Source organism: Osmerus eperlanus, chromosome 28 (genome assembly GCF_963692335.1).
Source record: "Osmerus eperlanus chromosome 28, fOsmEpe2.1, whole genome shotgun sequence".
Taxonomy (NCBI): domain Eukaryota; kingdom Metazoa; phylum Chordata; class Actinopteri; order Osmeriformes; family Osmeridae; genus Osmerus; species Osmerus eperlanus.
The window spans coordinates 2304638-2319429 of NC_085045.1; positions in this window are offsets into that span (position 1 = coordinate 2304638).

A 14792-nucleotide genomic window follows, 5' to 3' on the forward strand; every position below is an offset into this window, starting at 1 on the left:
AGCCTTACAACAGGGGGGCTGCCTCACCCCAGCTGACAGCCTCAACAAATACCTCACCTTCCACACACACACACACACACACACACACACACACACACACACACACACACACTGCTCCCCCATGTTGTTTTACCTCCGTCTATCTTTCTCTGTGCTGAACAGCGAAACGTGAACAAACTAAAATATGTATTGTGATCCTTTCAGTTGACTAAACACTGGGAAAGGGCTGTGAAAAAGGTGGGACACCTTTATGACAGTTTAGTGTGTGAGATGGATGACAGTGGTTAGCGGGCGATGATACAGCTGTTTAATCATTTAGATGCAAGGTTGGGGCTGCAGTCATTGTGTAAAATTTATGCATTGTGCCACATTCATCACAAGGCAGGTATAGGACACTCAGAAGCAGAAAAGAAAAGCTGCTTAATAAATCAGAAGATACCATGCTGAGAAGGCCTCCCGCCTGAAGGACTGAGGAAAGGAGAGGAGGAAAGACAAGGAGAGGAGAGGACAGGGTCGCAGAGAAGAGGAGTGGAAAAGAGGAGAGCGGACGAGAGGAAGAAAAAAGTCGCGTAAATCTGCTTTTCCAACATGAACTGCATTTGGAAACTAGACTGCTCTCCTCCTCTTTTCCAGCTCCACACCTGTGCTGCGGCTGAGTCTCACGAACATTTCAGCCGACGAACCCACGCCGTGCGGCCCTGCCCTCCCCCCCACTTACTTTCTACCATCTAACTCTCTCTTCTTTTCCTCTTTCCCTCTTTCTCATTCCCTCGCCCCCCCCCTTCCCAATCTCTCTCTCTCTCTCCTCGCTCCCTCTCTCTCTCTCCTCGCTCCCTCTCTCTCCTCGCTCCCTCTCGCTTCTCCCTCTGAAACTAATTATCTGTGAAGTCAGGAGCAGAGGGAGCCGAGAGGGAGAGGAGGCTGGAGAGAGAGAGAGAGAGAGAGGAGGGAAGAGAAAGATGGGGGAGAGAGAATAAGGGGATGAGAGGGGAGAAGAAGAATGGTGTGGGGAGGAGGGGGAGGGAGAGGGAGGGAGGAGAGAGGAGGGAAACAAGTGTGCACTGGTCCCTGTTTTGGCCCGACTTCAGGTCTTTAGAGACGGAGTTGCTTGCACAAGGTGATCTATAGGTTCAACTGTAGTTTGGTTTGGTCTGGTTTGATCTGGTCTGATCCTGTCTGGTTCTAGTTCTGCAGTCTGACCGAGTCTGGTCTGGTCTGGTCCGGTCTAGTCAAATATTGTTCTAGTGCTGTGGTCTGATCTGATCCGGTCTGGTTCTGGTTCTGTGGTCTGGCGTAGGTCGATAGCATCTGAATGCCATCTGCTTGTGGCAGCAGAATGCCACCAGAGGCCTCCATGCATCTTCCTCTATTGAAAGGTTATTTTTATGCGGGTAAACAATTCATCCTCTGGCCGCGCGTTGGATGCTCCGTTACCACGGCGATCAATACCGTATGCAAAACGGCGAGCGGAAGAAGAAAAAAATGGAATCCGGGGAGTGAGCGTGAGGTGCAGGTGAAGGCTAATCGATGGCGGGACCGCTAAACTCTGACGTCCGGGCCTGGGTTGTTTATAGCCCTCCGATGCAAATTATCCTCAACTCCCCCCTTCCAGACACCTCTACCTCTCTGTCACTCCTTCTAACACACACTTAACCTGTAAACAATGTAAGGCCTCGCAGGTAGCCCCCACTCGACACGCTGTATGACACCTCCTATACACCATCATCGTACAAACTGAAGGAGGGAGGGAGCAAGGCTACAGGGGTGCTTGATTCGACTGTAAAAACAACACTCTTTGAGGATGGGTTTTTTAAAGTTCCCTTGCCTCTGATGTTTAATGGCTTTGTGTTGTGCTGGCTGTCTGCCTGTGCCCCCTGCTCTGTGTGTGTGTGTTTGTGCGTGTGTGAATGAACCGCATGACAAGATCCTGCGTTAGTTGGAAGCATCATCTGTGTGATCTGGCCTGTCTGACCCACACCATCAGGTGTCCAGGGACCCTCGATCTCTCCATGCATGCACCCGCCCCGCCCCGCCCTGCACCCCAAAACAAACACACGCTCCATCAGTCACATGGAACAACCTTCCTCTCCTCCTTCCTCTCTCCATCTCTACCTCCCTCACCAGTGTTTCCTCCACCTCCTCCTCCTTCCCTACCTCCCTCCTCCTCTCTCCTCCTCCTCCGCCTCCACCTCCCTCCTCCCTCCTCCCTCCTCCCTCCTCCTCCTTCTTCCCCACCTCCCTCCTCCTCTCTCCTCCTCCTCCGCCTCCTCCTCCACCTCCCTCCTCCTCCTCTCTCCTCCTCCTGGGGGGGGTTTACTCTTATTAGATTTTCTCCTGCTCAGTCGTTAGTGATAAATGTACTGCTGTATTCACTGTCAAGTTAATCAATGCTGCCAAAGTTTTGTTGACCTAACAGTAATCTATAAAGCAAACCCTGGTCTTTTCCACTCCACTCCTCCTCTCCTCTCCTCTCCTCTCCTCTCCTCTCCTCTCCCTCCCTCCCTCCCTCCCTCCCTCCCTCAATCCCTCCTCTCCTCTTCCCTCCCTCCCTACTCTCCTCCTCCTCCTCCCCTCCCCTCCCTCCTCTTCCCTCCTCTCCTCTCCTCTCCCTCCCTCCCTCCCTCCCTCCCTCCTCTCCTCTCCCCCATGATGACAGCTCTGTCCTCCCCGGGAGTGTAAGCCTGCCTGATTTCTGCTTCAGAGGGGGGTCGACTTGTTTGAAGCTCCGTCTCCTCAAATTGAAATACTGTCTTTAAAAGAGGTCCAATTGCTGTGACGCCTCGCCTGTCAGAGAAATTGTTTAAAAACCAGAGTCAGTCAAACAGATCCAGTTTGATGTTAAAACACTGGCAAATCGATACCTTCACAGATGATAGAACCTTGTCAAGCGAAAAAAAAAAACATGCAATTGCCTTGACAACGAGGCCCTTGTTTCCAGGGGCGATAGCTGTGAGAGATGAGCAGTGTGGGGTCAGTGGGGAGGTGGGAGCGAGGGATGGTGGGAAAGAGAAAAGGAGAGATAGAATAAGAGTGGAGAGGTGGAGAAATGAGAGGCTGGCCGGTTCTCGGTACAAGGCGAGGCTCTGACATCAACAAACTGCAGCACTCAGGCCTCGCAAACAAACGACCATCACATTCTTTCCAAAGCAATTATTGCTTTATGAAATATGAATTCACATTGATTTGTTCTCCCCTTCTCTCATGGCCACTCAGCTGCATGTATGAAATACTCCGAGTGTGTAAATACTGAAAGAGACGCTGACATAATTTGTGTTTGTTTTGTTTATTTATTTTTCCTCAGTATTATAGTGGTCATAGAGGAATATAATCTGGAAGCAATCAGAGGTAATTGATTATGTCTGAGGCTGGAAGGAGAGACGGTGGGGGAGGGGGGGTGATGGGGCGAGAGAGGCTCAATTACTGCGAAGTGATGGGAGAGAGAGGGAGAGGGAGAAAAGAAGAGGGAGAGGGAGAGGGGGAGGGAGAACGAGAGAACCCTCTAACCTGGCTGGAGAATACTTATTAACCTTTTTCCATGCTGTTGACAAATGAACAGACTCAACAGCATGGGCCTGCATTCATCACTGCCTATCTGCACTTAGGCCTCCCTGCTCCACACCGCTCCACACCGCTCAGGACAGGAGAAATAACAACTTTCTGCTAATAAAGCCAAAAGCCAACTAGACAGCGGCCACCAGCCCCCGGCCTGTCATAGGCCCCCCAGCCTCACATCCATCTCCTCTGATCTTCCAGTGGTGCTAGTCATGGGGGGAGGGAGGGAGGGAGGGAGGAATAGGCAGCTCAGGAAGGTGAATTATGGCAACATTTGTTTCCAATAGGGATGGAAGATATCGAACATTCAACACAGCTAGTGTGTGTGTGTGTGTGTGTGTGGCGTTTACAGTCCTGTGTCTCCAAGGGATGTCTTATTATTTAAGTGCTTGTATGGAAGTATTATTATAGTTTTTATTTTATTTTTGGTAACATCTCAATAGTCCTCATCTCTCTGGACCCTGTTCTTCCATGAGTACGCTAAATCCTCATGTGTTCCTTCAGCACCAGGACCTAGCCGGCACACCAACCAATTAACCCAGGCCTGCTAATTGCATACCCACCCTCCACCCCTCTCCCCCACACACACACACACTGCCTCCCTGCCTTTCTGCCTCTGCAAATGAAGAGCAATGGACAGGTCTGTTTAATCTGCTGTGGCTAACCAGTATCCAGAGGAAATAGAGCCAGGGCAAATGATGATACAACTCCTACCCAGCAGCAGACTGCACCCCCGCCCCCCCCCCCCCCGCCCCTGCATTCACCGGGCTGGTTCTGCGTGTTTCCCTGACGGGGGTGGGCGAGGAATGGACCCTAACTGCTAACGAGATCGGACCCAAGTTGTCGACACGCTCGGAACAGATCCACTCAGGAAACACACCGAGTGGAGGAGGAGGAGGAGAATTATTTTTCTTTATTAAGTGACCCAGGTCCTCGGGGAGACAAAACAAAGCAAACAATTAATCTTTTTGCTGGGGGTTGTGAGTCTGTGTGTGTGTGTGTGTTTGTGGAGAGTGTGTCAGACCTGGCAGTGTAATTAGGCTAGTGTGTGAGGTGTGAGTGTGTGTGTGTGTGTGTGTGTGTGTGTGTGTGTGTGTGTGTGTGTGTGTGTGTGTGTGTGTGTGTGTGTGTGTGTGTGTGTATGAGGAAGAGTGACTGAGTGTAGGTATGCGTGTGAGAAGATTCGGTTGAGCAACCACAGTCCGCCATCTGCCGCCACCTCACACGCTCCCGATAACATCGCCGCGGCAACCGACCCCGACGACAAATCAACAAATGCATAATGAGGCAGGGTAAGCAAGGTGTGGAGAGAAACAGTCTCGGAAAATGAGCTGGTTTAATTGCTAGAAGTAACAAAGGCTTTAATCAGGCTGTGTGTGTGTGTGTGTGTGTTCACACTTCACAGCTGGTCTCCCAGCAGGGTCCTCCTCTGGCCTGAACAAAGAGTTCTCTGCTTGGCTGACCCTGAATATCAATACCCTGGTCAGACAGGACTGGTCGCATAGAGACACCGCTACCTCGGGACAATCAATAGGACCCTGGTCAGGAAGCGTTTCACTGATGCAGTTGCTTGTTCTTTCTCTTCCTCAACTTTCCTCACTCTGGTCTTTATCTGTGTTCTGTCCCGGCAGCAGCAGTACAGTAGAGAGATCGGAGATAAATCTGTTTCTAGTCGGCCGGAACAGAAAGATCCACTTTCCTACCGTTCAGTTGGAAGTTTACAGGGGCCACAGACAGTTTCCCAGACGCCCCGCTGATGAATAACTGCTCAATGTCCTACATTCCTGAACCCGCTCCCCAAATCCTGCAGAGGACAGAGAGAGGGAGGGAGAGGGAGGGAGGGGGAGAGGGAGAGGGAGAGAGGGAGAGAGGGAGAGAGGGAGAGAGGGAGGGAGGGAGACGGAGGGAAAGAGGGAGGGGCGCAGGAGACATGGGGAGCGGGAGGAGGAGAGAGGGGAGGCCTGATAGAAACAGTGATGGATTTCAGTTATTAGCCGATCAAAAAAGATGGATGGTGCTCTGCTTGTTCCAATCAGGATCATCATCTAGATCCAGTTAGTGATAGAACGGCTGCTAATCAACTTATTTAAGCCTGTGATAATATCAGGCAGAATAGTCTCCTGTAGCAAGCCCCTGCCTCCCGCTCGATAAAATCACTTGAGTCTCTCCTGGAGGAGGTAAGTAATGACTGTCCTCGTCATTAATATTATTTAACACCCTCCTCTACAGCGCTAATGAAGAAGAAAAACGGTGTGTTCCTCCACACTTTCTCTGGGTGGAATCTCACCATAGACTAATACCACCCACCCTCTGAAGTTCAAACTCACTATGGGACAGTTAGGACATTTGCAGGATTCGCTGTCTTATATCTGTGCGGAAGTCACAATGCAGTGTAGAATATGCTGTTGTCATGGAGCTTTGGGGCTCTACCAATTGGGTCAGAGGTGTGTGTGTGTGTGTGTGTGTGTGTGTGTGTGTGTGTGTGTGTGTGTGGCTGACAGTGATGGGGTCCAGCCCTCTCCCGTCACTGGCTGAAAACGTATGTCACATGTCTGTCATCTTCCTGCTGCTCAAGCCAATGACAAGTTCAGCTTTTCATACGACCTCTGATCAATGTGCCCCCCCCTCCAAACGCCTCTGACCCAAACCCCCACCCCGTCGCAGTTTGAATTCAAATTCAACCCAAAACCTCACTGCATAGGTCCTGCGCACACACACACACACACACACACACACAAACACTCATCCGTGCTGAGGTGAGTGGACAGGCAGGCGGGGCTGTGACGGTCATTAACAGTGGCTGGTGCTGAATGAAGACAAACGGGTAGACGGAGCCGGCGTCCAGCCCCCCCAGCCCCCCCCGCCCCCGGCCTCTTGTAGGGCCGCGCTGCTTACAAGATAAATACTCACAGGGTGACCCTTCAGTCCATGATGAATAACCCCCCGTGCTCCCCACACAGTCCCAGACCCCCACCTCCAGGCCAGAGTCTGGGGGAAGGGGCTGGAGTGACCCCGCTCCACCCCCGGTTCCAACCCCCCATCCCTGGGTAGAGTGCCTGCCTGGCCCCCTTGGTCCCCCTGGTCTGCATCGTGGGTGTGTGGAGCTCATTAGTAAGGACTGGTGGCCGCGGTAACAATCGCAAACAACTCACGTCGACGCCCATAAATCCAAGGCTCTCTCCAACGGAACCAGGTGAGACCTACGGAGGACCGGGCGAGATGATAGCGTGGTCGTCGCTGTTCCAGGTTTCGGATTCCCTCCCTGACACGTGCTGACGTGTCTGTAGAACCGGAGAAGAAGAACGAGGGGGAACGGAGAGAGGTGATCTTGGTAGGAACGGGATCCCAGATAAGAAGCTCCTAACAGGGCCTGCAAGAGTTCAGTCCAGAGAAACAGGTGCGAGACCTTCTCCTCTCCTCCTGACTGGATGGTCCTCCTCAGCATCACCAATTAAACCTTGGAGAGAGAACGAGGGGACGGGGGAGGGAGAAAGGTGAGAGGGTGAGAAGAGAGGAAAAGAGAGCGGGAGGAAGAGGAGAGGTGAGGGGAGGATACTGGAGGGAGCGGGGGTTGGGATCCAGGCTTCCACACCTCCTGTCTGTTCAGGGACCATGGTTGCCTTCCGGACCCCCGGCCAGCCTAATTATGACCCCCATCCTGAACACTCAGGAGCCGGAGGGGTCAGAGTTCAGGGGTTAGTTTCAGATGGGGGAGGGAGATGGGATGGTGGTGGGGGCAGGAAGTGGTAAGGTGGTACAGGACAGGAAGACACCATACAAGGAAGTATGTTTACCACACATCACTGATGATATCTGTGGCTGGCACCACTGGGCCATATCTACCACACAAAGGATTTAGTGGAAGTGGTCAGTCCACGATTGATGGCCTGGCTCCTTTAATCACATTTAGAAAAACTCCAGTATGGCTCAGCTTGAATATGACGAGCTTCCACACCACTCTGCTGTCAGATGTTCTCCTCGGTACAGCGTGTAGGACAGTCTTTTTCTTGTCAAAACTCTTTTCTACCTTCAGGATGATCACGTTCTCCTCCGCCGTTGCAGGCCTTCCACTCTGAAAACTATTTTTATTCTCTTCCCTCAGTCTTTCTCCGAAGCTATAAATAAATCCCTGCTACCAGTTCTCATCACCTCTCTGCTCCTCTTCCTCTCTCCCTCCACCATTACAGCCCCCACAACTCCAGCTATGCTCCCCTCTCTCTCTCTTCCTCCTCTCCCCCAGCCCTGCTCATCTCCCCCCAGCCCTGCTGCCCCTCCCCTCCCCTCCTCTCCTCCGTAACCTTTCTCTGAGAAACGAAGGAAATGTCAGCGTTGGACCCTCAGGTACAGGCTAGCGGGCTAGCAGGCTAACCGGACAGCGCCGCCGTATGAATCAATGTCAGTCTAAATGTGGAATCAGCATTTCCTCACAGTCCTACCTGGACATTTAAAAAGGGAGAGAGGAGGGAGAGAGGATTCTTCCGGAGCTCCTGTATCGATTTTTCCTCCGAACAAAGAGACTTTCTCTAATACATGATATATCATAATCACGTAATTTGTAGCTCGGCGTCAACAGCTGCGCAGGAGTGGGTACGAGCCGTCCACCTGTGAGGAAATGGGGTCCAAGACTGGGACGTAGACTCACTCTGTCTTGTCGGACTAAAATACAACTTGGTTAAAACAGTCTCCTAAAATGTTATTATTCATGGCAATCGAAAAATATAAAGCTCAACTCATATGCTCCTCATCCTGAATAAATGTCCTGTGAGTGTAGCAGGGAAACGGGTCCGGGGTTCGTACACACTGTGTCACAGAGAAAAACACATAGCAGAAAATGATGGATGGTCTACAAACGAAAACCCTTTTTGAAGAGGGAGAGGAGCAGGATAGATGTATGACGTTCATATTACTCAACCACTGTGTCGTGTTGATGTAATACAGTGAAACCATAATCTCCCTTGCTGGTACAGAAAGTTCAATCTCTTTCCTTTGTCCGACTTCTGAATCAAGTAAATAAGTCACAACTTCAGTATTGCTAACAGATCTTTTTACGAAGTTTGTGTAGATATGTACCACGGACGCAGAAAACACACTTCCTTTAATCGATGTTGTCATTTAGTATTCTTCAAACCCAGCAGAGGAAGACCGTCGTCAAACTAAAGGTTAACTCTCTGGCCTTTCAACTCAATCTCCTCCCTATTTAGCTCCCCCCCACTCCTCCTCTTATCCCCCCCCCCCTCTCTGTCTGTTTGCTCTCTCACACAGATGAGAACTGGCCTTGAAGCTGTTCACTTTAGACTCTGAGGCTTTCCCTTCCTCTCCTCTCCTCTCCTCTCCTCCTCCTCCTCCTCCTCCTCCTCCTCCTCCTCTTCCTGTTCCCTTCTTCTTCTTCCTCTCTGACGCCTCCGACTGACTGATCCTCCGTGAAGCTCCTCTCCTCCTCTCCCAGAAAGCCTTGCAGCAGATGTCATGCCGCATCAGAACCAGTTTGCCTTCCACTCCCCGACAGTCCGAAACACTTTTCCTGATCCTGCTCATCTGGATGGATTGTCAATATATGGATCCAGCTGCTCTCTAATTCAGTGAAAAAATCTAGTTTTCCATTAGTCTCTGCCTCTCTGTGTTTCACTGCAGCTTGGCCAGGTGTAATTATTAAAGGCAGATTCAAGAAAGCAATTACTGAACTTCTGTTTGTATCTTTGAAATCTTAATAAGCAGACAGAGGTGCAGAATGTCTCACTGCTAGTCCTGGAGAGAACCTGACCCTGACTTCAAGGCTGTTGGTGATAGGTCTGCCGCCAAAGATCAACGTAAAACATTGATTGCGTTATGAAAGAGCAAAGAAATACATTAATCGATTTAACAACACTAAATATTTAGAATGTATTGTGGCATGGATGGAATGCGTGGATTGTAGTTTAGGTTTTAGAGTACCGTGCAAACCAAATCTGGCAATACTCCAGGGTTGATTGAACCTCATTCAATTTAATCACAAAGACCGAGGGAAAGGGCAATAATGTCTGTATCATAGATGTTATTTCTTGAATTCACTCACTGTCATTAGATAACTTGTTCATTTCATACAGGCATTTTTGATTGTTTTGCCTTGCAACACCTCATAGGGGCCTTTTTTCTAGGATGGAGAAGACCATCCATAAACAATCAATATCTCATTGGGGCGTTCTGAATACACAATTGTAATTTGTATTCCCTTCAAAGTATAATTGTGTAGGATTTTTGATCATATTACACTATAATTTTACAAGCACCATCCCTACATCAGGAAGATTTTTTTGGAACACCTAAAATTATAGAATTGCTTAAATTTTGATCAGAAGTTGGTTTTTGATAGCAGAGAGAGAAGTGACTTTATGATACAGCTGATGTGTCGGCCTCCTCATAACTCGGCCTTCAGAACACGAGCCCGTCACCCCCCTCTTATTGCTGAGTTTTAGTAATTTCCAAAGCAGCCAAAGGAAAACTGTCAGGCTAGTTTCTGACACAAATTTGCATCACTCAATGACAAGTGACACCAGCGAAAGGCCACGGAAAACTGCTTATTGATCAGAGTGAAACTATTCAGAGGGGCAGATGAGGCGATCACCGCGGCAGGCCTTCAACAACCAGACATTAGACTGCCCCCGCCAACGACACTGCTTTAACGAACACAACTTCATTATATCGTGCCACTAGTATTTATATCGTTCCGAGCACCGGCCGAGTGCTTAGTACAGGAGCTGATGGGAGCGGGCTTGCCCTAAAGCGGTCCTATTAACTGCTCCGCGTGCCCAGTCATAATCTCTGCATACTAAACGGCTTGGGTGTCAGGCAGCATTTACAGAGCTGCGAATTGGAACACGGCCAGTTAATGAAATGGGAAGAAGTCCCGCCTCAGCCGTTTGACACTGCCAGCTGCCCCCGCTCACAATTAAATTAATTCCCTTTGCAATTCTGACCTTTTCCCCAAAGTGAAACTGTGAGAGCGAGCGGCGGAGCTTGTGCTCGGGACCAATCACACTCACAAACAGCTAAATGATCTTTTGTCCCTCTGTGGTCAGTTTCGTCCAGGCTGGTGGCCAAGCTGATAACATGACACCATCAAATTGTGCACTGAAGTAGGCTTCTGAACCTGGAGAAATAATACGTAACCACATCAATTTTCCCCTCGGAAATTGTGCAGGATAAAAAATAAATTGAACAGGCCCCCACTTAAAATGGTGCCAAATGAGGAATGTAATGATAAGCTGTACAAAGTTATACAGATTTTGCTTCACATTTTTGTCAACCAAGTATTAGCTCACAAAACATTTCAAGCAGCAGGATTTGCTGACGTGGGCCTACACAATTACCTTGTAATTATATTTTATTTATTGTGTCAAGTTTGGTTCATATGCAATTTCCATCTATTGATAGCCTATAAAATATTGTATGAATGTAGCCTACACAGAGAAGTTAAAACAGAAACGATATGAATGTGTCCTGCTACAGCTGATCTTTTCCTCCTTCAGAGGAAAGGTATGTCTGCTGGTTCTGCAGGGCTGGCACAGAGGTGAGCTGTCACAGTTCATAAAAGGCCCATCACCAATGATAATGTGTCCAGTAGGAGTCAGCACCACACATATCAGCCCAGCAAAATATTGGCAACTGTCAGATAGCCAATAGATTTATGTATGCAAATGTCCCGGATCGATATGTCTGCCATGGCCAGCACTCACAGCGGCACATTTCTGGTGCCGAGGAATATTTTCTGTCAAATAAAATCAAGTGGCGAAGAAAAAAAAAAAACTAATATGAAAGGAAAACAGTTGGAAGAGGGGAAGGGTAAAAGTGGAAGTATGGTGAAACGGTGTCTGTCAACGTGGCGGACATCCCCTCACCGCCATGAATAAACCAACAATGACAAATGTCAGAGAGAGAGAGGGTGAGTGGGCGGCCCGCATTGCTAAATGACACAAACTGTGAAGCTGTGAATTCACTTTACGTCCTTCAAAACGTACCTAGCAACAAAATCAATGGCCCTCCTTATTGAAACCACCCACTACATCGCCGGTGGCACTCTGAACTCCTTAACAAGATAGAGGCAGAAACATGAGAGCAAACAAGAAAACACCAGCTAAGCACAAGAACAGAGACAAATAGAGAGAGAGGGAGAGACGAAGATAGGAGAGAAAGATGGGAGAGAGATAGAGACAGAGAGACATAGGAGACAGAGAAAAAGACGGAAAGAGAGAGGGGATGAGAGAGAAAGAGAGATGGGAGGGAGAGAAAGATGGGGGGGGGGGGGGGGCCTTGGTGAAGAGAGTCACCAAGGGCCCCTGGGACCCCCCGTCAGAGGAAAGGTTGTGGCATCTGCATAATCATTACCCTGCAGACAGGAAGTCATTCTCTCAACACGATCAATGTTGTTTTAAGGAATCTTAAAAACAAGGGAGTGCTTTAAAGAAGATCTAGTGGCCAGTGAATGGCTAGCTTGGCAATATTGCCGGTGGCAAATTAAGAGGACGTTTAAAAAGAAAAAAAAAAGGGAACACGATCAAGTTGTAAATTGGCATCTGTATTTGTGGAACTCTTACAAACCAAGGACTCAATACCAGAACTCGACTACAGTGATTCAAATACATTCCGTGTTTTGTAGTTTTTCACTCTTGCACAAAACCTATACACTATTAGTTCTCAACCTGGCCCAGTCATTATCCTAGATATGGAGTGTATCGTGGCCTGCAGTCGTATCAGACCAGGGTTCTAATCACATGAGCCTCTTGAGCTAAACATGGCCGCTGCAGTCTACAGTGCTCTCTGCTAACTCTCCTGACCCTCTCATTGGTAGGAGCATCTTAGCAGGCAGCCGTTTGGATAACATCGCATCTTCTGCATTTAACCAGATCAGTGAGAGGTGTGCCGGTTATCACACACACACACACCTCTACGAGTGCTTTAACCCCGACACTCGAGACTACACATTCACTTCGGAGGATTGGAATTAAGGTTAGACTACCCCCGGCCCCCACACACCCACCTCCATCCTCCACACACACACCTCCATCCTCCACACACACACACACACACACAAACCGCCACAACAGTCATTTCTCTTACAGCCACAAAATGAGCATCCCAAGGATCATCTGAGTAGCGGCAGATAAGAGAAAGAAATGAATCTCATTGGCTGCTGAACTTCATTCCCTCTTATCTGCTCCTACATGAACTCCAGACAGATTTCATAGAAATTTGCGAAATCAGGAAACCTTGATATCATGTAATCTATCACAAGGGCTAGCAATGGCACAGGCCATACATCCTTCCCTTCACATAAAAAAAGCCAAATTTTGAAGATATAATTATCACCGTAATAATAGTCCTTTCAGTCTTGTTTAATGCCACAGTCAAGGTCAAAGAAATACAGGCATTACTGTACGAAACATTTTAGTTCTAAAAATAGAATAAAGTATTACACATCCAGCACAGTTGTTGCATTTGACCGCACAATAAAAGCACATAAATAAACACGACTCTAAACTCAGAACTGAAATAGTTTTTGAAGCCTCCACTACGATCCGAAAGCAGATTCAGCCTGATAGACAGAACAACACTGACGTCTATGAGATACCGTCTCATGGAACCTCAACAGTCAGGCACAATTATGGCGGGCAACATTCAGACACTCTGGAATGTTCTCCCTTCTGAAGACCCTTCTATCATCCTAACTTCCTCTGACTGCACTGTGGAGGGGACAGATAGTCTAACCTCGGGTCAGATGACAAGCCTTCAAAGTCCCCTCTTGGTGAAGACTGGAAGAGGGGAAAAGAGGAAGGGAACCGAAGATTTGCAAAGCGAATTGTTTTGCTGTTGGTGGCGGGGCGGGGCCCCTCTTGCCCTGGCAGGGATGTGCATGACAAACTGGTGCAATTTCAGCCATGTTGCTGAAGCAGTGTGATATTAGTCTCAGCTGGCACCGCCTCGTTCCCCCAGCCTTGGCGGGCCTCAGATTTGAATCACCAGGGGTCTGGGGTCCCTCCTGTGACAGGGCACGAGTAATTACAGTACAACCTCAACAGTGTTCCCTATTATATTGGCCTCCTTATCAGTGGCTGGAGGGCTGTACTTGATCAAGTAAGGTCACTGTATGTTGACCACTACACACCAGAACACTGCTATTTGGGAGATATGATAAATAAAGGCAATGGCAGACAACATTCTTATCTGCTCCCTCCTCTTTCGCCTCTGTTTACAGTTTGTGTGTGTGTGTGTGTGTGTGTGTGTGTGTGTGTGCGTGTGTGTGTGTGTGTGTGAGAGAGAGAGCCTAGGGTATAGAGAGTGTGGGAGAATCTAGAGAACACGCAGAACGGGTTTTTGTGTAATTGATGAGCTGTTCCTAGATTATTCTAAACTGGAGGCAAATACTGCATGCTGGTGAAGTCAGCATCATGTTTGACCAATAGGAGGCAGAATAGACTCATCTCTCTAATGTGTTTATCTGCTTCACTGGGCTACTTCTCTTAGTCTTTGACTACAGTCTTTCTGACAGGTAATAATCTTTTTAGTTCATGCCCGAAGATATACTGTAACTAGAGTGTACAATTTCTGGGGAAATTGTGAAGTTTGAAGCTGCCCCAGCTGGGGGAGTTTGTTTAACTATATCACCTCCAAACTTGCTTACTACTATCAAACATCCAAATGTTTGGACAAAGACAATAGTTTTCATTGGAGAAGTATTTAACTAACTGGCCGGTAGCTGGCTACCAGCTACTGCAGATTAGGTGCTTTGGAGAACTAACAAGATGTCGTACTGCACATGCTCGTAGCATGTAAAATAATGTACCATTTTGCTTACCTGTAGTAGGCCGGCTGCGTTCGTGGTCCTTCGCTCCTTCCTCCATACTCTGTGTACAAGTGTTGATACTACAGGAAACATAGCGAGCTACACATGAGATATTATCACCTTGGCATGTGCCTGTTGTTCTACAACTGGTCTTGCCGTTTTAGCTGTGTTAATGATCTCCTGAACTAACTAGCTACTGAACTGAACCAGATTGTAGAATTTGTTGCTTACGCGTGCAGGTTGGTGACGTTTGTGACTGTGGCATGTCTAGTGCAAATACTGAGGAAGAAGTGCGGTTGTTTGTAAATAAATCAATAATAATATATACGATAACTATAGTGTGCAAACTAATCCTATTTGTGTTAAGAGCTTTAATTGTTAACAAAAGCCAAACTCAAAACTATTTTATTTCGCCAATTCATGA